At 45.3% G+C, this 24,286-nt stretch overlaps 2 long non-coding RNA genes across 7 annotated transcripts in view; both read left to right on the top strand.

Annotated features, from left to right (window-relative positions):
* The first annotated feature begins 343 nt into the window (after positions 1 to 343).
* LOC118177561 lies at positions 344 to 20,532 on the top strand. The gene is made up of 3 exons (XR_004755859.1): positions 344 to 461; positions 18,572 to 18,712; positions 20,443 to 20,532. It is a non-coding gene; the product is annotated as an uncharacterized LOC118177561 (long non-coding RNA).
* Positions 20,533 to 22,501: 1,969 nt separating this feature from the next.
* The window catches only part of LOC118177558, a 27,472-nt gene continuing 25,687 nt past the window's right edge, over positions 22,502 to 24,286 (top strand). For all 6 annotated transcript variants that reach the window (XR_004755850.1, XR_004755853.1, XR_004755852.1 and 3 more), the window contains exons 1-2: positions 22,502 to 22,593; positions 23,606 to 23,734. This is a non-coding gene — a long non-coding RNA (uncharacterized LOC118177558). The remainder of the gene's footprint in view (positions 22,594 to 23,605; positions 23,735 to 24,286) is intronic.

Below are 24,286 nucleotides of genomic sequence, written 5' to 3'. Positions count from 1 at the left end.
ACAGGACTCAGCTGAGCAGGTATTTAGCCAAACACTGATAGAAAAAGCCATACACCCACACAGAAAACTTGCTTTTGCCCCCTGTCTGCTCAGTTACAGTTAATTTATAGCTTACCCCTAAATGGTGAATTTTAATACCATTTTCTTTCAAAGTGTTACATTGAAATTCACCATCCCCAGTGTAAAAGTGTCTGCAGGCATAGAAATCATTATTACTGGGCTGACTGCTAAAGACTGATACATTTAAAGAGAAAATATATATTCTCTCCAAAGTAGAAACTCAGATTGTAAATTCAATTTGTCAATAAATATGGAAATGGTTTCCATTTTCCTTTTCTCCTAACCTGCGCTGCTGAGACTGGTTGTTCTAGCACCATGTCACTAGTACGGCAAGAGAAATGACTGGCTCCCGTGTCTGATGGGCTCCTGGTGTCAAGAAAGATCGATTGTCACAGCCTCAGGTCAGTGAGTTAATTGTATATTCATCAGCGATAGCAACAGTACACATTCTTTAGGAACAGAGTCTGGAAGAAGGCAATTAGATTTAAGGAATTCAAAAAGACATTGTGGACAACTTACCTTCCTGGAAGTGTGCAACGGAGTGAGCAACACGTAAACGTATCAGGCTTTGGTGCACACAAGTGCTTATACCAAAGGTGAGCCCCAGGTGAAATTCCATACTCTGTTGGCCAGGAATAAAGTGTCCATGTTAGCCCAAATGCACTCTGCCCACCACTCCTGTGCTTCTGCCCCAAGGTAAAGCAAGTATCTGTGAATGGTGCTACCCTCTGTGTGAGTTGCTTAGTCTGAACCAGCACAGTGGCACTGGTCTCCTTGGATCTATTTTGCCTTCTTTCCTCTTATTGATTGGAATGTAAATGTCCAAACTGTAAAGGTTTGGTTGTCAGTGTTAGCAAGCCGTTCTGTGCAGACACTACCTGCTGGTGTTGGAAGTTGGATCTAAAAGGGAAAGCAACTGAGAAATACAGGAGGAAGGCACACTCCCAAGGTATAAAGCTTATGAGTAATAAGATATGTCTTAGACCCTCAGGTCCTCCCAGGGGGACCAAACAAACTCAAAACTATCAAAAATGTAATGAAAGCACATCGCTTTGATAAATGGAAAAAATCTCCCCAGCATCAGAATAGAAATATCATTTCATTTTATTGCCCCCCGTGATCATTAGCCTGAAGAGCAGAGATCTGAGCTCGGGATGCCATTTGCCCTCTCTGGGAACTCACTGCAATCCCATCAGTCCTGACAGAGGTGGTTTAATTTTTTACTTGTAGTGGAGTTGAGGTGATTTTTATTTCTTGGTTCATTAAAACACCTCTGTTTCTAGCTGGCATAGCTGTCCCCCTGTTTAATACAAGCCTGTGTTTATTAAGGTAAGTGGTGGGTCTGTTCCAGGGAATTCCATCATGTTTGCACGGCCTTTTTGTAAGTGGCAGGGCTTTTGGGGCTCTCCCCTCCCCAGGCCACCTCACACCTCCCCTGGGGCTCTGGCCCCGCTGCCTCGTGTGTGGAGGCCAGGGCCTTTGGCAGGGAGGGTGCTGGCGGTGGCTGCGTGACGTGGGCATGGTGCTGCAGGGGCAGAGGGGATGGTGAGAGCTTGTTTCTGCTGAGCTTCCCATCTGTCGGGGCCAGCTGGCAGCTGACATGGTGACAGACACTCTTCTTTTGTGGTTGCCACGCTCCTTTGCAATGTGCGAGAGGTCAAGGAGTAGTGCTGAGACACTTCAGCATCATTACTGGCTTTGACTTTGTGGCTCTCAGGTTCATCCCTCTCCAGACAGCTCTGTCTCCCACAGCTGTTCATCACTTTTTGCAGTCTTTATCAAACCACTTTTACAGCTGACCCCAGTTGCTTGCTTTTGAATCCTGTCCCCACCCCAAAAACCTCCCGTGCTCTGAGATGTGCTGCTCTGTGTGCCGCTGCCTCCTGCCAGCAGCTCCTGTCTCTGCCTCGCGGATCCAGCTCTGCCCTCCCTCTCGCTTTTCTGCAATTTGTTATTTTCTCTTGAGCTGAGGAACACAGTCTTATTTAGGGCCAGAGCCAAGCCCACTAAAAGTCCTCCTGACATCAGAGAGGCCGAGTCAAATCAGCTGTGATGTCTAAGGTTAGTGGTGAACCTCTATGGTCCATGCAGTGCATAGTTTGGTGAATACTATTTAAAAACTCCAGGGAGAAAGAGAGCAGGTTTCTTGGGAAGACCGAATCTGTTTCTTTCCCCACCATGCTGCTGCTACCAGCCACAATCCCAGGTGTAAGCTGGGTTCCCTTTGCCTGCTTTAAAAATTTTTTTTTTTTTTTTTTTTTTTCCTCTGCTTTCAAATGCACAGTTAGTTGCAAAATGCCACGTGCTAAAAGTCCAGACTTTGGCAGAGAGTTAGACACCAAGATTTAAACCCAAGCCGTTGAGTTATAGACGGCTCTGCTTTATCAGAGAAGTGTCAGGCTTCCCCTCGCTGTGACTGCTATCAGTAATTAGCACACCCTACAGAGCCTGCTGCTGAACAGTCCACATGCTAAATGCTGCTTTGTCATCAAAGTACAGTAGCTTGTAACTAATTACATCCCAGCTTTATCTGGACCAGTTCTTCCTTTTAAATACACTTAATAACTCTGCCTTTGAAGGTTCTAGGCATAAAAATAACCACTTCAAATAATCTCCTAAAGACACATGCCACATTAGGTATGGAGTTGAAGTAGGCATCTTGGATTATCTGTGCAAAACAAGAGCTCAGGGCCCCTGCTGGGACATGGATGGAGAGCTGTGGTTGTGGTGTGTTGCTTGTGTGTTGGAAAGGAAGGCTGGAAAGCCAAAGTTCATGTTTTACAAGAGTCCTGTGCGTACGCTGTTATAAAGATGTGAGGAAGGAAAAGTGGACCATGCCAAAAAAGAGCTGTGATTTGACTCAGCAGTGACTGACCTAAATGAAAAGACTAACAATGCAGGGTGAAAATTCAGTGTTAGTCCTCAGTCCTCCCTGACCTGAAGACCATCCATTTCTCTTCCTCAGTCGTCCTTAAACATTTCAACAGGGATCACTTGCACTAGATTCATGACTCTGTCCTCTGTCATCATCTTCCTGACCCTGTCAAAAGAAAGACCAAAGAAAACATTTCATTTTCCTCATCTTGAAAGTTCCTGTGGGATGGGAAACACCTTTGCACAGAAGGAAGGGCTGCTGATGTGATGTGGAAACTGGGTTGGAAGTCAAGTGATGAGACCAAGATTCATGGAGCTGGTGCCTGTAAAAGCAAGTCTTTGCCGGCTCATTTAGAGACCACTTGCCAGTCATTGAAGCCAATGCTGAGAAATCTGGATACCGTAATTAGGCACTAAATACCCTGTAGAGCGGGACTGATTTTCATTATAGCTGAATATTTTTGGTGCATGTTTTTTATTATTATTACTTTCTTTCCTGTTGCACGGTGAGACCATAAACAGCAGTGATGCTTGGGATAGATGGGAATATGCCAGTCTCCAGTTTGCATCTCTGCGAGTTGGGAAAAGAAAGGAAATTCAGAAGCAATCCTGGTGAGTACCTTGAGAGAAGGGAGGAACGGGAGCCTGCGGCTCCTCATCCAAAAGCAAGCCAAACAACAGAAGTAACTAGAGCAGTGAAAATGTCATGAATGCAAAGCGCCAAGGAGGAAATCAACTTTAAGAGACAGCAGAAGGGGAATAGATTACGGTACTTTTAAATTAAAGGTGTTAGGGGGATTCCTGGAGGAAAGAGGCTGGGAGTTAGAAAGGAATTCATTACGGAGAGAGTGACTGCACTTGTGAATCACCTGTATCGTCTGGGACCATTAAACCCATGTCTTACAACACCCTCAAAATGCAGACGGGATCATTCAGTGTCAGTTACGGCCTGTTTGTCTAATCTCAAATGACCTTTAGCAAAGGAGGCTCTGGAGGCAAGATGAATATTTACAGCTCCAGCATTTCTCCTGCCATCCCTCTAATTGCAGTTAAAGGTGTTTGTGTGGTCTTGTCTGGCATTCAGGCTGGTTTTTGTGATCGAGTGGCAGGTGGGTTTAATGCCTTCGGCTGTCAAACTGACATAGGTGGGTTTTTTGCATTTGAAACAAAAACACAAAGGAGGGAATTGCTGTGCGCATGATGTAGAGAGAAAGCACGCACAAGTCCAGAAGACTTTGAGCTCAAGGGGATGGAACCTGTTTTCTATTCAGTTTCAGTGAATTCAAGAGTAGCCCCAGAACTGAAGCAAATCTCCAAGTCAGTGAACTGGGAGCGCCCGTAATAGAGCTGCTGTGGATTTATGTCTGCCCTAGTCCACGAAGAGTCAATCTGGATTTATATTCTAACTCAGCTCTGCCAGTCTGGAGCATCTCCAAGAGACTTCCTTGGCTTACTGTGTATTTTTTTCAGCCATTTCAAGTGCACTTGTTAATGGATATCAATATGGAAAATACAACGAGTAAATTCAATGCTTGTGAAAAATGGGAGCACCAACAGGTAGAAGGGGCTTGCCCCTGTGCATCTGTGCTGATGTCTCTCTCTCCTTGCTGCAGTTTCTCCTCTGTCAGGTTTGTGCCATCTCTGCCAGGCCACTAACCAAGTCCAGTCCCAAGGTTACTCTGCTATAGTTTTTCCAGCCTGTTCACCATTTGGCCAGCAAACCTGTTCTGTCTTTCCTTCGTGGCTGAGGGTGACAGCCTTTGCTACAGCCCCATGCTAAATGAGTAAGAGGGAGGTGGCCACGTCTCATGGGCTTGCCACAGCAGCTTCCTCTCAAATGCTTCTTTGGTCATCTGAATTCTCACTTGCATCAAACCCCAAGTCCTGCAAAAAACACATTTTTCAATAACTGCAAACCCAGGCTGTCAGCCAGTCTCTTCCCTCCCTCCCCATAACCCCACACCTTGCAGATCTGTCCTTCCTATCCCAAGAGCAGGAGAAGCCTGTAGAAGGTGTCCGTTTTCATCTTCAGACACAGAGCTGATGACTTGCACAGTTTGCAACTTGCCACAAGAAAAAAAGATTGTTTTGTCAACGCTCGCATATGGTCGCTCATTCGGCTATACTAGGACACCATTAATTATTTCAGTCTGCTATCTATCTGTCAGACCACAGTAAAGAATGGTTTGGGGATGCATTGTCTGTTTGTTTAATCTGTTATAGAGGCTTTTGTTTGCTTCAGAATGGTCGATATTTTTTCTACACTTTTCCTTTTTCTTATCTTGCCCGTTTCTGAAGCTTTAATTCTTATAATCTGAATGGGCTCTTTTCTTCTCTCATTGCTGCTGATCAGTTATCCCCCAGAGATTAAATCATCTCCGACGGAAGGGCAGCAATAAACGTCCTGCAGCAGCGTGCCGGGGACTGCAGCAGCCGGCAGTGCTGGCGCAGCGCCGGTCGGGGAGGCAGAGCGTGGCGGTGCGGTGCCTTCGGCCTGGCCTCATCCCGGCGTTCCGTCCTGCCACGTAGGAAGCTGCTGGCCTGAGTCAGGGAACAGAGGGCTCCCAGGTGTGATTCAGCTCCCAGTCACCGCCTGCCACCTCTCTGTCTCTCCCCATCGGTGACAGCCCTGGCCGAGGGTGACTGAGCACCCCGAGGTGCCTCAGGCAGCGACGTGGGCCTGGCCTTGGTGCCACCAGGGAGAGGGGCAGCATCGTGCCGGGGTAGGGCACCCTTGGGCTGAGCTGTGAGGCAAGTTGGGTGCCAGATGAGGTGCTGGTGGGTGGCAGGGCCTCAGGGTGCTGCATCCAGCCCTCAGAGCAACTCCTGCAGCCCTGCCTGGCCTGCCCCGTGAGGTGGAGGCTGGCTGCAGCACGGGGCGCTGAGCACCTGCAGCGCTTCCCAGGCCTCCTCCTCCGCTCCTGCCTGCAGACCGTGGGGAAACCAGACGCACGCCTTTCTCTAAAAGGAACATCTTTACGTGCTGGGGCTGTGGGGCCTCTGTGCTGTTTGCAGAGCACTTTAAAAGCTGCAGAAGTGCCAAGTATCCTTATGGCTGCTATTAGAAACAGCGCGGTTTCCACAGACAGGTAGCATTCAGGTCAGGAGAGCTTTGGCTTTGGCTGTATTCTCCAGGTGGCAGCTGCTATAAAGGAAACAGATGTTTTGTTACAATTTCTAAGGAACTCTAATAGTTTTGTTAGATCTGGGGGAACAGGGGGCTAAGGTCAGCAGCAAGCTGCAATAGCCAGTGCTGCAGGACTGATTTTAACATGAGAAAGATGACTGTTTATTGGTGTCGGGAAGAGCTGGGAAAAATATTTCGGGGGGGCGGGGGGGGGGAATGTGAGCATTGGCTTGCTGTAAAAGCCACATATGGATGTGGCTGGTTCTGTAGCTCCCTTTTAACAACTGCTTATGAAGCCTGAGAAGAGCAGGTGTTTGTTTTCAGAGGCTTCTTACAAAGAGATGCACCCAGACTTGGCAGAGCAGGGATGGTGGGACTGTGGGGTTGCTGGGGCCTGTTTGGGAGCATCAGTGGGTGCCAGCCTTGTCAAATCTGGTCGCTGCCACTGCAGGCACTTTGCTGTGGGAGTGCCATAGGGGATTTTTACCTCCTCCTCCATCAGGAGTAGTTCCCCATCTGCTTGCCTTTGGGGCTTAGAAACTCAAGGACAGGTCACCCCTTGGTTACACCTGAGGTCCTGTGGTAAGCTGATGCTTTGAAATGGTAAGAGAACAGCCCCACACAAGGTGCATACTCCAAAGGCTCCTCTGTTTTCAGAGTTAGGCTCTCTACTTGATTTCCAAATGTTTTTCTTTCAAAACCTTTATGTCAAATCTTGGAAGTTTAACTAATCATTTGCATACAGATTTTGCTTAGCTCAGGTCTTTATTTTCTCCTTTGATTCAGAGTTTGCTGTACAGCCTTCCATACAGGATATTAATTTTGTTTTAAACCAGCTTCTTTTATCCTTGAGACTTGAATGGCAGGCACCTAGTGGCAAACTGGGTGGCCACAGGCTGGGAATAGTCAGCAAGTGAGTTCAAAGGGAGTGAAAACATTTCATCTGCTCAAAGACAGCTCTAGTCCCAACTACTGACAGTTTTCAGTGGCTGTCATAAAGACTAATGATATTTAATAGTAAAAAAATAAAAAATAACTCTTGTATAACAGCATTTGTATAAAGCATTTGAAGGCTTTAGGCTTAGCTTGCTGAGAAAGCAAACTCTGTGCCCTCTCCCTAGCAGTACTTGCTGGAAAACTCCACGATGTGGTATTTCCTGTACTGGGTCAGAGCAGTGATGGTGGTGTTCTCTGTCTCTGTGGGACTACTGGTATCATTGCTGCAGAGGTAAGAAGTGGGACTTTCAGGGAGAAATGTGCTCATCTGTTTGTATTCCCTCTGACCCAGCCTCAGCTACTTGCAGGGGGTATGGGAGCAATAATAGCGAAATAACCCACTCAGGCAGGTCTTGCTCTTAACCTTCATAATTGGAGTCTTTTCAGCACTGAAACATGAGGCTTATTATAATTTCCCAAGTTTCCGTTTTCACTAGAAATAACCGTCTATTCTTGTTCTCTATGTATATTTTAAACCATTTTAATCTAATTGTGCTTGGAAAGGTCACACTCGGTACTGGAAGACAGGGCTTTGCATTGCAAAGCAGGCTGCTGCACAGGGTGGCTGATGTCTTTTGGGATACCATGACACAGCTAGTGTGGCAATACAAGGATTTGGGCCAAGAGTTTCACACCCTTTTAAAGGACTTTGGGTTTTTTATTCTTATTCAGATACCTACTGAACACCTGAGTTAAGATACAGCTTTACAAGTGTGTGTGTTCTTAGTGGCTTTGTGTTACAAATTTCATCAAGTTGTTTTATGAGACTGAAAACTTTGCATCCATAGCATCCTATGGCTTGGAGAACCTCAGTATATCAGTTTTAATTTTTTTTTAGGGGGGAAAAGGCATCTTTTCTTCTTGGTTTCAAATCTGGATGAGGACTGAGCAGTGGAAGAAAAGCACCATCTGCTCCCTTCATGTTTCCAGGCTGTGCAGACCAGGGAACAGCCCGCAAGCTCTCGGCAGTTTCCTCACCCAAGGCACCTGGGCTGCTTCAGCAGCATCCCAGCCCTCTCCTCCGTGCTGCACCCACGGTCGCAGCCCAGAGCTGCAGCTCTCTGGGGATGGATGCAGCAGTGAGTGAGTGCCCCCCTGGTGAGAAAAGCAGCACATCTGCAGAGCAGCAGACAGAACTCGCCAGCTGTAGTCACAGCCAGGCTGATCTTTAAGATAAATGTTATTTAAATTGCTGTATCTCAGCTGCTGTGGGAGCTGCACACCTCAGCTTAGTGTGCTAAATATACTTTATTAATTGCCTTGCTCTTTGCGTACACCGGAGGCTGATGCATCGTTAAATATACCAGAGGCATTTATTCCTTGAGGTTTTGTTCCTTATTGAAGTATTCCTGTTCTTAATGGCTCCCTTGGATGGGATCAGGTTGGACCTGGAATATTGCAACTTGTCCCGCTTTTCCTTTCCTCACTGAAGCACTACACTACAATACAGTGCTTCACTATCTGTATTTAAGCACATCATGCCTGTACAAAGCAATATCATTAGATTGGAGGGGTAAATACCTTCTGAGAGGATTTAGTTCTGCTATTTGTCTGTATTGCTGCGTTATCTAAAGGCTACAGCTGAGACTGTTCTTTGCATTGTGCAAAGCCTCCCAAAGTGCAGTTTGCAATCTAAGCAGGCAATTAGACAAGTGTCAGGGTATAGCCCATCCACAGGTCAGAAACTGAGCCCCTTTCGTTCAAGATGGTTCACAGCATGATTCATTTTAGAAAGTGCAAGGAATAGAACCAGCATCCAATTTTTTGCTTATTGCCTCTACTGTTGAGTCTCAAGTAGCTGCGCTGAAGTTGCTGCTTTCCAACCAGCATATAATTGGCCCAAGAAGACAATTCAAGAATGGTGATCAGCCACTTCAGAAACCCACGCTGCATTGGCTTCTGAATGGAGTGTGTCTTTGAATTCTTTAACATACTCTATCTGGGCCTTCATGCATTGACAGGAGAGGGCTAAATGTGGTATTCAAAGGGGAGGAGGGGGCTTCTTTTGCATTCTTTTAAAAACACCTGCCTCTAGCCTTGTTGCCGTAGAGAAGTAAAAGCTGAAAGCTTTTCTTTCAGATGGGAGCAAACCTATCCTGGAAGATGTAACCTGGCTCCACTCCGTATCACCAGCTAGAAGCATTCTGGGGGCTGGGCTTGCTTGACTCAGAGTAGGGAAAAAACCTTCTCAGCTCCAAATAGTGTGTTGTTTTTTTTTGTTGTTTGTTTGTTTATGAGCCTTTTCTTTTTTTTACAACCCTATTTGTTTTTGTAGTAAAAGATGGTGAAGCACCTTACCCAGCAGTGTTAGTTACACGCACTGGATTACACCAAGACCTCTGTTCTTTTCCAGTGTCGCAGTGCGTGGGGAGATGAGCACCAGGTTTGCAGAGACGCTCTGCTGGGAGACTGGGCAGAGTGCTCTGAGTGCCTCCAACAAACATTCCTGGGACCCATGATCAGCCTCTGGAGCATCTTGCATTTGCAGAACCCCATCCCCTTGGTAGCCTTCTTTAAACAACCCATTCCTTCAGGCAATTTCTAATCTGCTTCCTTCCCTGAATGCTTTTGTAAAGGAAAACACAACAGCAATCACCAGGCAACACGTTATTGTATTATTCATGCCCAGTAGTTGAGAATGATTGAGGTGGGGAAAAGGAGGAGAAAAACCCTTCAAAATTCATTACAGCTTCGGCACCACAGAACCTCACGGGATTTGGGATATTGTGGCTTTAACCGGAGCTAATGGATCCCTGTTGCATAAGAGATGTCTTTGAGTCAATGGGCTGAGCAACTGCAGTTCCCTGCCTGGAATGCGCAGTTGGTCAGAATCCAGCCCACCTGGTGCAGGTCTGTGAGGGGGGCAGCAGGAGGTGCCCTGGGTGAGTGATAAGTGACCCACTGCTGCTCTGACCCTCTTGGCCTCAGGATCTCCTTACACGTACTCTGCCTTCTCTGCTGAGGTCCTAGATCGCATGGGGCAGAGGCTTCCCTCGGTGTAGCCTTGTGCAATGTGTGCCACGTTTCATTTCTTGTGTCAGCTGGTTGCTGCACTACTTCTGTTACTGTAATTCCTTTGCATTTCAGCCTATGTACAGATGTATTGTAAGCACAAGCACAACTTCTTAATTCAAGGCTATGATTTAATTGTTGAATGCTATTAGGTATATTGCTTTGTTTTGCAAACAGACAACTTTTGTATTTCCCCGGTCCTTAGGTAGGGAAGGAGATTTCTATCTATCCAAGGTATTTATAGACCACATTATCTTAGTGTCTGCTATCTGATGTGTTTATCCTTGCGATGCCTGTTAGTTATTAGGCATGGTTGTTTTTTCTGCTTTAGAGGGAATGGGGAGAGGAGAAAGTAAATGTACACTGCTTAATGGCTTATTCACCTAGGAGCTAAGGTAAACAAGGACCTGCACCCTGATACCTCTGTATTTTCTAGAACCCTCCCTCTTCTGTACAGAAAACACTGAATCTTCAGTCTGCTCCTGAATCTTCAAGAGCACGTCCTGTGGCAGCAAAGAATAAAAATAGTTTTACCAGGGCCCCCTTCTAGAAGTCCTGACCTTTAACTGAGAGGCTGCTGGATGGCTGCTTCCATCTTATTTGCCCATTTACTAGCCTGCCTGCTTCATGGCTCTGTCCAGCCTCGCTGCTGAATGCTGCCAATCTCAGCACAATTCCCAGCAGACACAGAAGGCGGCAAGGGGTGTCTGAAAAGGGTTTTTTAGTTTCCCCCTCTGGTGATGGCTGCTGGCTGTGCACTGCTGCTGTACCAGGGTGGTGTAGGAGACGGCCCCGTAACCACTGGCAGAACCCTGGTTACCAATACTGCCTTTACAGTGCGACTGTTGGGGAGCGAACTGCTTCACACAGCCCATGAAGTTGGGCAGCAACTAGAGGATGGGCACAGCTGAGCTGGTACAGCCTAATTAACTTCCATTGCAGGCTGCGTTGTTCTGTGCTCAAGCACAGTTTCAGCCAGGTTTAAATTGATTACAAGTATCAGCACAATGACAAAACACTGCTTTTGGAAGCAGATTTTTCACAATAAATGGTTATTTGTTTTTCCTGCATAAAAATATTGGCTTGTCCAGGGTGAAACAATTCTCCTTCTCTCCCCTTCCACCTTCGTTACTGCCTGATTTGTGCGCGTAGTTTAATTAAAATCATACAGTATTTCCACAACTTGGTACATCTCCGCTGCTAGCCATGTATTTGATTTATATACAACATTCCAGTGAAACTGCCTGGAAAAATTAAATAGACATGAATCGACTTGCCGCAGGCTTTTGAAATCAAACATTTCACAGCTAACTCCCCACGGACATCTCCTTTCAGCCTGATGCAGGATAAATGTTACTGTAAGCTGCTAAGCACAGGGCTCCGTTAAAATGTAGTCATTAGGTTTGGGCTTTATAATTGTAGTTGTTTGCCAAATCATAGCTTAGGAGCCAGGGAGCACTTTGATTCATTACTTATGATTAGACGATTATTAAAAAAAAACTCAAAACCTACTCAGGCTGTTAGACTTCTATTTTTTGTCTTGGCCTTCGGAATGGCTCTACACCTGTGGCAAATGTCAGACGTTTGTAAAAACAGGTTCAGTATAACTGTGTTTGATGAAGCTATTGTAAATGCTTCTTCTGTGCTTTATCTGGAGGTCTAAGCTGTTAGCTCTGGGATAGATGCTTATTCTTAGCGGAGCTGCAGCTCTTCTCAGAGCCTTAGTACATTATAAACAAAGTTAACTCTCTATCTGAATCTCAGCTGTAGTCTTCATCCGTGTGGCTTGAAATAGACCAAGACAAGGTATATCATGCAGCGGGAAACCCTAAACGTTAGCGTTGTTAGTCCACGTACAAACATATGCCTTTCTTAAGAGCAAGAACAAACATCAAAAAGCAAAAGCTCATCCTCTGCCTTTCAGCAAGGAGACCCAGACCCCTGCGCAGCCTCCATCAGCAGCAGCCTTTTGAACTCAGCAGTGCTGTGCAGAAGGCTGGCTTGGACTCACCAGCAGCTATGAGCTGTGCCTCGAATTTCCAAAAGTGCAAGCAGAAAGAGAAGAAACCTCCTTTGTGCCTCCTAAATTGTCTGCTGGGAGCCCACTGATTCCCATGCACAACTGCACGTTCGTTGAGATCTGAGCTCTTCTGGTGTCAGTCACACTGGAGCTTCTGTGGTGTGTCTCATCCTTCCTGCCTTGTGCTGGATGGGACTTAATCAAGAGTTGCTAGCATTATGGAAGGCAAAATAAGCCCATTGTGGGAATTGGGCTCAGCTGTGTCCTTTCAATAATTTATTATAAGTCTTGGGCTCTCATAACCTAATCACAAGGATTTGGGGAAGGAGAGAATGAGTTTGTTTGTTTCTGTGGTGATATTAAAGCGAAGAAAGAAAAATTAATCCAGTTTTCTGATTTGTCTTATAAAAGAGATGCAAATGGTATCAGGAGGTATGATCAAAATGCCAGTGATTACCGGATTGCAAAGAGTGAATACTAAAGCAGTGCATCTGGAAAGCAGCATTGTTTTGGCTCCTAAGTGCCATTTGAGAAGACACCTTCTACTGATAGATCGCAAAATGCTGCGGGTCTGAATTTTCTTTAAGGTCATCAACGAAAGTACATTGGTCCCACCAGGAGAACTGCTCTGAGCGATGCAGGATGGGGCCTTGGTGAGGGTAGCCGGGATGCTACGCAGTGGGTGAGAGGGCAGCGGGGCTCCTTCAGGGCAGTGCAGGAGAATGATGCCTGAAGGAGTGGGGGGTGCGGCATCAGGCCCCAAGCCGCGTTACCTTGGCTTGCTGGACACCATGCTCTGAGCGCAGCCATGGGGCTCGCTCCTCTGTGCTGGCTGCCTTGATGAGTGGGGGGCAGGAGAACGCAGCCTGCATCGCTGTGACGTTTTGCAGGCAAGGAGCTGCACGGAGCTCCACTGCAGAGCTGTGGGCTGCTCCATACCTCTGTTATGCAGAGACTTGTTAGTGCCTGAGAGACCTGAGAAAGGTAAAATAGCAGAGGAACGTGACAGCCTGGCGTGGATGAGCAGGAGACAGGCAAAGGAGACGTGCACCGCCACTGTGCGTGGGGGCTGTAAGCTGGAGGAGCACACAGCAAGGGTGTTTGTCCTGGTTCCTTGTCTCTGTGCTTCCATGAAGCTTTTTGTCTTCGTCCTGCCCTCTGGCTGTGTTTTGTGCAGAGCTGGCGTGATTTGTGAGGCGGGTGTCAGCCTCCCCCTGCCTCCTGACCTCCGGAAATCCTGCTGCGCGGGAGAGAACCTGTCATCTCGTGTTTGGAAGCACTTTTCAATTTAATACATTTTAATCAGAAAATTAATCAGGAAACACCAGTTCAGCAAGATAATTGAACAATGAAGAGACACGATAATTACTGTTTAGTCTAATTAACTTTGTTAAGTCTTTATTGGGAACAGAGACTTCCTGAGTGAAACTTATTAAATGGTTCTCCCTGGAAAACAGAATCCCCATCAAGAAGCCTCTGTTACTCTGGTGTTTGGTAGGAGTTGGGTGCCTGTCTTTAAATCATGATTAAGGAAGCCTACAGGTGGGTTTTGGGCAAGCTGTAAATTACTTTTCAGTCTGCTCTCCTCCATCTTCAGTTCACTTACATCTCTTATTCCTTGCTGTCCTCCTCTCTTCTTCCCAGGTCGGCAGGATTGGATTGCTGCCTCCGTGGCACTGCAGCAGGGTGGGCATGGTCGGAGCCGCGGTGGTTCTGCTGAGTGCTTGTACGGGCCAGAAAACTAACCTCAGCTCACAGGCTTCAGGAACAGAGCCTGCCTTCCTGCCTGCCTATGCTCCTCAGCTCTGACCTCTGTCCTCGCAGGCTCTTGGAGGCCTCAGGTAAATAAGTTGTGTTCACTGAGGAATGGTAAGAGGCATGAGGAGCAGCAAGTACTTGGGTGCCAATTAGTGTGAAAGAGGTGGTTGGTCTGGCTCAGTCTCTCCTCTGGTTTTACTTTGCTTTCCTAATCAGAGCACAGCATTAAACATTTATAATTTTGGAATGGAGGATTAAAAATAAATATTGAAATGAACTTGATTGGCTCCTGATCTGCTGAGAGAGCTCTTTGGCCACAGTCCAATAAGCAGTGACCCACAGGTAGCTGTGCATTATTCATACTAGGTTAGGCTGGGAGGATGAGAGAGACTCGGGATATCGACCCTTTAGGAGGAGCATGAGGGAATGTGATTTAATAATCCGTAGCTTGTGGGGTCATCTCAAGGCAGTGAGCTACAAACCAGGGGGAACTCAGGACTTCAGATCTTGTTTTTACTTTCTGTCATGCCAAACCTAAAACATCTTTTAATAGCCAAGGGATTTACATCCATGGAGCTGGGCAGCATCTGGCCTCCCTGGGGAGATGGGTGCTTACAATGAGGTTCAATCCTGCTGCAGTGCTGGAGGTGAGGCTGTGTTGTTTTCTGTCAGGGCTGTTGAGTATTCTAAACCACACAAATGCCTATACAGTAGAGCAGCACTGTCTTTTTCAAAATCTAGGCATTTCTAACGAGCTCAGGAAAAACATTCTGAAAAAAATGTTTTAATTACTTCCCTGTTTCTCCTCAGGGAGAAAACTCTCCCTGCTTTCTGCCCATGGACCCTGCCGTGGGCACGGGCATCAGCTGGCGGTAGCTGTAATCCTGTTTCCTCAACACCTGCTATATTTAAGATCCTGAGGTAGAGGCATGTGCCTTAACAGGGGGATTATACAAATGTGGGTGGGTTGGTCCTTCCAAAAGGCATCCTTGGCCTCACTTCAACCTTAACATTTTCATTAAAACTAGGGTACAGGATTGCTCCCCACGAATCCCGTTATCTCCTACAGTTAATTTGTGCCACTAACAGCCTGAGTGTTTTGAACTTCTTGTCAGTGAATGGCATTGTAATTGAATTTCTAATTTATTTGGTCCGGTTTATAATTAAAATAAGTACTCTCTCACTTATCGGTTTTATATGTTGCTCTTGGGTTTTTCAGCCCATGTCCTGCTTTTGAGGCTGCAAAGCAGTCTGTGTTGTGTTCAGCCCCGAAGCACAAGGAAGACAACTTCATTACTCGTCTCTTTTTCTGGGTCACCCAGTGGCGGTCGCTGTTTTGTTCAGCCACATGCTGAAGCACTACATATTTTCACGACTTGAAACATGGGTCTGTTGGGACCAAGCATTCTTGGAGAATGCAGCCTAACAGCCTTGCATACTTTTTGTTTTCTTCTTTCTCCTCACTTGCAGTTAATTATTTCGTAAACACTACCGGTTACTGTAGGATCAGTCTATGGATCTGGTGGCAGCATTTGCCTTCCACCAGGAAGAGTCAGCTAATGGTTTCTGTAGAGGGGCAACTCTTGACAACCTTTCTGATTTAATTTTTCCTTCCCATCTTCTCCTGTGGTGTCATTTAGAAAATAAAACTGCTAGAGCTTTAAAACACTTCCCTGGCTGAAGAAAGAGTTCATTATTATTTGAGACGGAGAGCTAAGCAAGGTTAAAAGTTGTGAAATGAGAGAGAAAACAAAACAGGAAATAAGTTGAAATTGCAAAGATGGGGGAATGGAAAGAAACAATACTTTTCTTCAGTGAGGCATTTAAAAGGAGCAATACCTGCAGTTTCAGGGTGGAAGGAAAGTAGAATCCAATTCTTTTTTCATTCCTTTCCCAGCACCCCTTCCAGGAGTGGGGACAAGTAAATTGCTATTTTCTCCTTCAGAAGGAGAGACGGGAACTGGTGAACCCCCTGGTTTTGTTTCAGTGTGGGTTGATGGCCATGCACGTGGCTGACTCACCATGCCTTGAAGATCTATACCATTAACACTTGTGTAGCTGACTGCGATGTTACACAAGCCACATCTTAAAAAGTTCTTTACTGTGCTCCTCTGAAAAGCAACATCCCCGTGGCAGGACTGTCTTTTGAGTGGTGCCTGTACAGCAAACAGCACGGGGCGGGATTCAAGAGCATGATGGAAAGGGCAGAGGATTCCCTAGGTGCCAACGCAAGGCACACAATTAGGAATATCGTAAAGCCTTAACTGGGGCTGCAGACTATTCTTTGGGGTAGTTTTGACTCTGTGGACAGCGATCATGTGGCTGTGCTTAGAAAACCCTAAAGACAAAGACAGAAGAGCTGGTTGGGTCTGCTCCCCAGATCTCACACCCTTGCTACAGCTCTGCAGAGCCAAAGTCGTGTTTGGCCTTACTCTAGGGAAGAGCAGGGGAACATTTTCCCCCAAGAAAGCCATTCCTTCCTGAACTTGCCGAGCCTTTGTGTTTGTGCTGTGACATACGAGGTTTGTCTCACCTTGCTGCTCAGAGCCACAAACACTTTTACTGCTCAATAGGCAGCAAGGCACAGTCTGCTGAAAAACCTGCACCATGCTGCTCAGTTTTATCCTCTACCCTGCAGAACAGCTTTTTCACAGCTACTTGTGCAGCCTATTTCTTTTGTCATAAAACTTCTAGTGCTGTGCCTACAGCACTCACCTACATGTCTAATTTCGCTTCACTGTAACAGGCAGGGTACAGAATCTTAAATAAATGCTCCTTGGTCATTAAAGCCATATTTACAGAGACTTAACTGCTCTGTAATAGACGGAGAACTTGCTCTGCAGAATTGTTACCTCATAAATATACCAGAATAAGCAGCTGGTACTTAAATGCTTTGTAATGCATGGAAAGCTGTAATTTGCTGATTAACAATGGTTGATTGCAATTGTATTGCAATAACTATTTCCTATCATCATCAAAACCTGACCCATCTTGAAAAATGAAAGCACTGTTAGAGGTGCAGGAGAGTGACCAAGAGCTGGAGGAGTTTTGCCCCCTCGTTTTGAAGTGTTTGCAGTGGAGATGGGTCTCGGCGGTGGCTGAAGCCAACTGTGGCAGGACTGGGTTCTCAGGTGTGGTAGGTCAGTGTACATCTCCTGTCAGTACAGCTTTGCACCAGCTGCGGATCTGCTTCTTTATCACTGAGAGACCAATTCATGGAAAGCCAACAAAAGCCACACTTTCTTTTCTATTTTCACTCATTTTCCACTGGTAACTTGTTGGAGTTCCTCAGCAAGTCACCCCCGTAAGTCTCTTCCTTCTCCTTTTGAGGTTGCTGGCATTTCAGGATACTGTTTGCTCAGAACCTGGTGCATATGAAATGGTATTTTTTCTGAAGCTCTCGTGCACCTTTGCAGTGTAAATATATACTAGTAGGTAATGTACAGATGCTACTGAACTCTTGCTAATTGACAGGATGTCAGTAGGATTCAGGTTTACCTTTTGCATTAAGATTCCTCTCATCCAAAGGTGTATCCAGAGTTTTTCAGTCTTTATAACGTAGCCTTGCTTGAAAAAAAAAGAGAAGGAAAAAAAAAAAAAAGAGGAGTCAAAAACATAAATTAAGTCTTCAAATGCATGTGCAGTTCCCTGACACAAACTTTGCTCTTGGGGTTTATGATGCTAATAAAGTACTATTCACTGCTAACAGCTCTTTCCTTTCTAGCCTTACAAACTGAGACAAATAAGTGCATGTATTGAAGGAGTTCACATTTTATGTCTCTCTGCATCAATATGGCCCTGCTTTATTGATGTTTTTAGGTAGAAACAGGCTAGTCATGCCTAGACTATATTAAATATTATTTATTGTTTGGACTGAGAACCCAAGACCTCCTTGTTCTAGGTGGTTGTACATACAAATCACAACTGTTTGTCTCCCAAAGAGCCCCTAAAGATGATTAGAAAAAAAACTGAATGGGATAAAAAGACTAAGAAGCAGCGTGTAGTATGTAATGTGGAACAGCACACATGGTCTGTGTGGTGGGGAAGTATTAGGGCAAGGTTTGCAGCCTTGGAGGCACAGAGATTCCTGTAGAAGACCCTTACTGACAGGCATTAATAAGGAGACTGCAGTAAATGTGCCGCTGTGTCCCAGACTGCCCACTCCATTGAAGGGCTTGTGTCTCTTATGAGGATCTGGACCCTCTGTTACACGCTTATAGATTTAAACTGCCAAGTGCTTAGAAAGATAGTTATTTTAAGTGATCAGCAATAATCATTTTTTGTCATCCTTAAAATAAATCATGTTAGGAACTGCCTGAGCAGGGCAGCATAAGTAATTAGTCAGGATCCTGGACACATGCCCTGGCTGGCTTTGGCACCAGCGTGAATTACAGAGCTACTATTCCTGAGGAGACAGACGTACTGCTGTGGCAAAACCTGGAGCGGCCTGGTTGGGAGACCACTAATGGTGGGTTGATGGTGGTGCTTTGGTACCTTGCTGAGGGCACTGAGGCAAGATCAGAGCGAGTCCCAGACAACTTGACCATGAGAGGGAGTAGAGAGTCAAGCCCTGTGTCTTAGGGATTTAAAGATGAGTGATAATCATTCAGATCTTGCAGTAGAATCTGTGGTCTCTGTAATCCAAGTTCTCCAGACTTCTTAGATGACTTAATTTAACTTCCTGTCATGTATGTTACAATGCTTTCCTTTAATTTTCCACCCAGGTTCTTGTTAACTTGGAATAATGACAGATGGCTCTGTCTCATCCAGGGGTTCGCAGATGAAGCCATTCAGGGAACCGCAGTGGAAACGTAATGCCGAAATCAGCCCTCAAAATCGAATTAACCTTTAAGTAGATCTTACAAGTAAGTGGCTTGTACCCTTCAAGGTATTGTGTGACTCATTGGCAACATGACTGGGCTAATTGAAGCATTTGTCGCAAAGCTAAGTTAGAGTCAAATACAGTTCCCAATTAGATGTGTGCAGGGGAAAGGGCAGGTAAACCTGTTCAGGTCTCTCCAGGGTGGCACTTCTGTGAGAGCTGGTTCTGGTCTGCCTTCCTGTCTTTGATTTTGCTGTGTTGCAGCTGGGTGCTGCTCTGGTGGGGACAGCCCCAGCTCCGCCAAGACTGGGGATGTGGGGTCTGTCCCCGCAGGGACGTTTGAGTTGGCCTGCAGTTTGCCATTCCCCTTTGCCTAGAAAATCTCTGCACTTAATTTACTCTCTTTTTAGAACCTGGACTTGTTTCTAAAAATAGAGCTTTATTCTTCACTTTCACTTCCTAAAGGACAATGACAAAAGAGAGGGAGAAAATGCCATAAACTGGGACATTTTGTTACCACATTCAATGCACATCTGGGAGCTCTTTTGGTACATAATTGCTGCATAATGCTGTTCACAAGCTATAGCCTCATACGCATCCTCTTGGAAGCTGTCATTACAATGCTGTAGTCCCTGTTTTGGAAATTGAGTGTGACCTGTTGGTTGGATATATGACTCACAGAGTAGAAAACTCTGCTCTTCACTCCATGAGATCTTGGTCAGGCCACTGCTGTGTGAGTTCTTGCAGCTCTGGAAGCCTCACTGCTCCCAAATCCACTGCTGAGCAAAGGGAAGTGGACAGTTTAAGTCCTGAAGATGCTTCCCTGCCTTTCCTTGGGATTATGTAGGTTTTAATCATCTAGTTAATTCCAAAATTTTGGGCTCCTCATCCAAAAGGCACTAAAGTCACACCACAATACTGTGGATAACTTCATGTGGTGTCTGCTCTCCTTACCAGTGGCTGAAGACGCAGTATATTTTGGACATACGGTGTCTGATGATGGATGAATGCAAGTTTAAAGCAAAAATGAACCAGTAAACTTCAACCACTGTCTTAACTTGGAAGTCATGTCTGGCCATGCCACATGGCAAAGATGATAAATTGCTCTGAATGTGTGATCTGGAGCTATCAAATTTCCTCCCTGTCTTTCTTAACCTTGGGACAAATTAAATCAAATTCCACTGTGAAGCCTAAAGACATAAAATTTGTTAGCTGTAACAGCATATTCTGCCAAGCAGTCAGAACTCCCTAGTATTAATTACTTTATTCAGTAAGTTAAACAAATGATGTGGTATCTGGATTCAGGGGGAAGCCACCCAGGAGTATATAAAAGATGCAAAGATATTCCTGCCAGTGAACATCCAAACTCCAGTTGCTAATTTGATGTGGAAAGCAATAATCTGTTCTAAAGCTGCCTCCATTCCTGAGCAAGTGTGAGCATCATTAATGGAACTGCTTGAACAGTGCGTGAAACTAACAATCACTTGTGTGCTGAGTGGGGTGGCTGCTGGAGGTCCTTGTTCCCGTTAGCTCTCCTCAGGAGGGCAGCACCATCAGAAGGTGGTGCCCCCTCATCCCAGCCTGCACGCAATTCACGCTATTCAAGTATGATCCCCAGCTTCAATGAATGTCCCCCAGCTCTGCAAACAGAGAATGTATGAGCGTCTCCTCACCTGCTCCAGGTGGGTCCAAAGCACCCTAATGTGTAGGTTAAGTTAATCCTTGCTGCTGTTGAGAGTGAACTGGAAATTCTTTATCTGGTTTCTTTCACAGGTGACGCTGTGAGCATTGTTATCTCCTGAAGAGAAAGCAGCTGGAGGAGGAAGCATCTGAAATTGCCACCACTGTTTGTGAAGGCACCACCTTGCCATAGCAGTCTTTGGCATCAGCAAAGATGAGCAGGATGAAAATCAGAAATGTCAGGCTTGTAGATTTAAGACCACAAGGGACCATTAGATCATGTATTCTAACTGATGGAATTTCTTTTGCTTACCCTACTACTGGTACTAGTACCTTGCATGTCTAAAGCATATCTTTCAGAGAAGTACAGGTCTAGGTTGGGAGGCTCCAAGTGATGAAGAGGCGACTGCTTCCAGTTTGTTTGAATATTTAATCACCCCTAGTTTAAAGAAATGCAAGTCTTATTTTGAATTCAAATTTGCTTGGCTTTAATTTCCATCAAGAGATCTTCTCTGTGCTCACGTCTGCTAGATGAGAGAGCCCTTAGTATCTGATATTTTCTTCCTGTGAAAGAGCTTTACACTACAATTAAATTATCTTTTGAGTTTTTTCCTGATAAGTTAAGGAGATTAATCTTTCTGCATTCCTCACTCTGATGCGTTTGTTTACCAGTGTCTGAGTCACTCACTTCTCAGCACCCCATCTCCAGATTTGTGTCTTGTAATAGTGCACGGATGCTGCAAATAGGTGTAGCATTGTTACACAGAGCTCAGGGGTAGCCCACAGCCCTGGCTGTTGCTTCCAGTGTGGTTCTGATTCTCCATGCTCACTGAGGCAGGTCGTAAACAAGCCAGTGGTTAGAGACTGGTTAGAGAACCCAACTGCTTGTGTCTGGCTTCCGGGGGGCAAAACCTGCAAGAAGTAGTGTTTGAATCCAAATTTTATTTGCAGCAACACCCTTCTGATGCAAAGCTGTTATTAATAAATGTGGGGGAAAACAGACAGAGCCTTGATTTGAGATGATTTTTCACTGCTCCTGTATCTCAGTTCAGCTTTGATCTCTCATTTCTTTCCCTTCCCTATTTCTTTCCTTTCTGGTGGAAGATGGAGAGCAGCTACTGTGAAATAGGTGCTAAATAGGCTCCTGATTTATTATCTTCTTTATTTTACTGAAGTAGTCATGCTTGTATTATCCTCTAGGCAGTCAAAGCGTGTTTGTATTCAGTCCAGTGCTACGAGATCGGTCCTCCACCAGGAGCTGTTTCCATTCCCACTGTGCTCTTCAGCCTAGTTGCTGGGATAACTATTTTGTCCAGCTTATTAAATCCGAAGCACAGCTTTCAAAGATGTTTTAGAACTTTTTTTTCTAATGAAGGACATATTAATAGCTCTAAGAATTGTGGCTATTTTGGGAAAAGATAAAGCATTAAAATGCAAAAAAGGAAAGAGAGGCGGGATGGGCAGGGAGGTTGCTCTTGCAGTACAATGCTCAGTTCATTAGCTTGCTCTGCCCTGAATAACTTTGCACATTTGCTGTGGCATTAAACTTAATTTATACTGTAAAAAAGAGGTGGGAGAGGTAAAAAAAAAAAAAAAAAAAAAAAAGTGAAAGATCAATCCTGCCAGATGCTGAGTGCTTTCTTCTGGAGCGCTGAGTTGGCAGAAGTCAGAGCCGCTGAGCACCTCTCAAAGCACTCCTCCTCCTCCCGCTTTATTGTCAGTCTGCAGAGCTGGCCATAAAACAACACAGGAGATTTCCAATAAAATGAAAGTCTTGTCCAAGTGTTAAGGTACAGGCGCTTCACTGTACGGAGTCATTCCAGAGGGTGAGGTGCTAATTTGTCATCAGTCCTACAGGGAGGGGAACAGAGATGTTATGCAGAGCAATACAGGGCTCTTGCATCCAGAAAGTCGGAGATAAGAGATGGTGGAGGGAATAGCATTAGCCCAAGAGAAACACCCATGAAACTTGTCTTTGTTACTGCTCCAGCTCTGCTCTCACTGACAGCAGCCCCATAAACACGCTGTCTGGTGGCTCATGTCAGTGTTGGTCTGGGAAACAAGCTCTGGAAGGAGCAGGTAGACCTTAAAGTCATCAGTTAAAATTGCTGCCATGCATTCTGGCCTGACGGTTCCTGGCTTTATTTTTGATACAGGGCATCAGACGGCATCTCCTTAGAGGTTTTGGAGCTGAAAAGCAGCTGTTAAGAAGCCTAGGCCCAGAGTTGTCCCAGCAAACCGTAGGTAGGTGATGCTGTGGTGTATGTAAGGCAACGCCAAAGTGAGGGGGGTGGTCGCTGCCCTTGGTACCAGCGTGATGAGAGGCAGTCTTCATCCAAGGGGTTTAGTTGTGTCTCAGATGGTCCCGGGAATATACAGAAAACGGTAAATTACTGCCCAGCTCTGCCAGAAATGACACATGGCAGATAAAAGGCTCTTCTGGGCAAAAAATTGCCTCCTACTTTGAATATGACCCACGACTTGGATAACATGGCCCTGCTTTTTAGCTCAAATCCTATCAATAGTAGTAATTAGCAGTAACAAATGCAGAAGCAGAGGTTAGAGCATTATGGTTACGTTACTCATGTTTGTGGGTGCTTGGCTACAAGACTTCACAGTACTGGCACAATTTCATTGTCTTAACTTACAGAAGCTATTCATTTGGAGAACTGTTGGCTCAGCCTCTCAGCTGGAGCATCACTGAATGCAGTCACGACTGAGATGGGGTCTGATTCAGGAGAATAGTTTTCTTTTTCAACCAGAAACTTAGCAGTAAGTTGAGTTTTACAGAGTCCCACAGTCCTTCAGGAGGCACCACACACCTATAAACAAGCACCCCCATCTCTCTAGTACACCATAAAATCCCTCAGTAATGATCATCATGACAACAATAAACCTGTTATTTCCATACTCTGTGATTTATTGAGCTGGTGGAAAAGGTGGGGCTGCTGTTTTATTGGGATGATCAAATGTTTGCAGAGGGAAAATATAATCTGCATTCCTCTAAGGCTACTTTTATACATTGAATCATGAATACATTTCCTTTCCCATTAGCAATTTTACATTGTAGGACACAGAAACACCTCTTCAAAGTGAATTTTTTTATAGTAGTGTAAAGTTCTGGCTCCACAGGGGTGAATACAAGAGCCTGTGGAGCCATGGGAAAGGTAGCACTAGAGTCTTCCCCAGATGGGGAATCCCTGGGTTTTATTTTTCTCAGACAGTTTTGATAACTTGAGTTTTCATTCCTAATTAGGATGAAACCACATTGCAGAGTGCCAGAACCCTCCACAGAGCAGCATTTTTCTTCGCTAGACAGCTCTGATCTTCACCTGTCCTGCCCTCCTGAGATGATGACCACGTGCCCGTGCTAACGCTGAACGGGGTAAGCTGAGCAGCCACGATACACACAGGACAATTGAGGAAAGAGGACTTTGGTCCAGAGAGAACAGAGGATGAAGGAAAACAAGTCCTTTGTGTCTCATTTTGATTGATCAGCCAGGCACACAAAGAGAGTAGATAAATGATGGATGAGTCTAGCATGAATTTCAGCCTTGCATTATCTGGCCATTTCTCTGTGTTAAATACTTCTCATGGTTTTCTGCTGAGGTAAAGGTCTCTACAGGTACTCTAGAGATACCATATTTAATAGTTGCAAATGTGTAATCAAATACAATTAATAATAATTGGAATAACCAGTACAGTGTTACAATTGACTTAAATGTTCCTTACTAATTAGAACTACTACAGTTCAGAAATCGTTCACAAGTGTGTTATCCTAGGAAAAACAAGCTGGTCTCAATCTGTGGCACGTGTCAGTGTTGTGTTAATATGGTGCTGTCCAAGAGTGGATTTTATTTTATCTTATTTCTTTGCATTTTCTGGGAATACTGGAGCTGCGCAGAAGGGAAATGTTTCACTGGTCGCAACAAGGGAT

The sequence above is a fragment of the Oxyura jamaicensis genome, chromosome 23 (genome assembly GCF_011077185.1).
Source record: "Oxyura jamaicensis isolate SHBP4307 breed ruddy duck chromosome 23, BPBGC_Ojam_1.0, whole genome shotgun sequence".
Classification (NCBI taxonomy): domain Eukaryota; kingdom Metazoa; phylum Chordata; class Aves; order Anseriformes; family Anatidae; genus Oxyura; species Oxyura jamaicensis.
The sequence above is the reverse complement of the archived record's forward strand: the minus strand, read 5'-3'. Positions and strand labels throughout refer to the sequence as shown.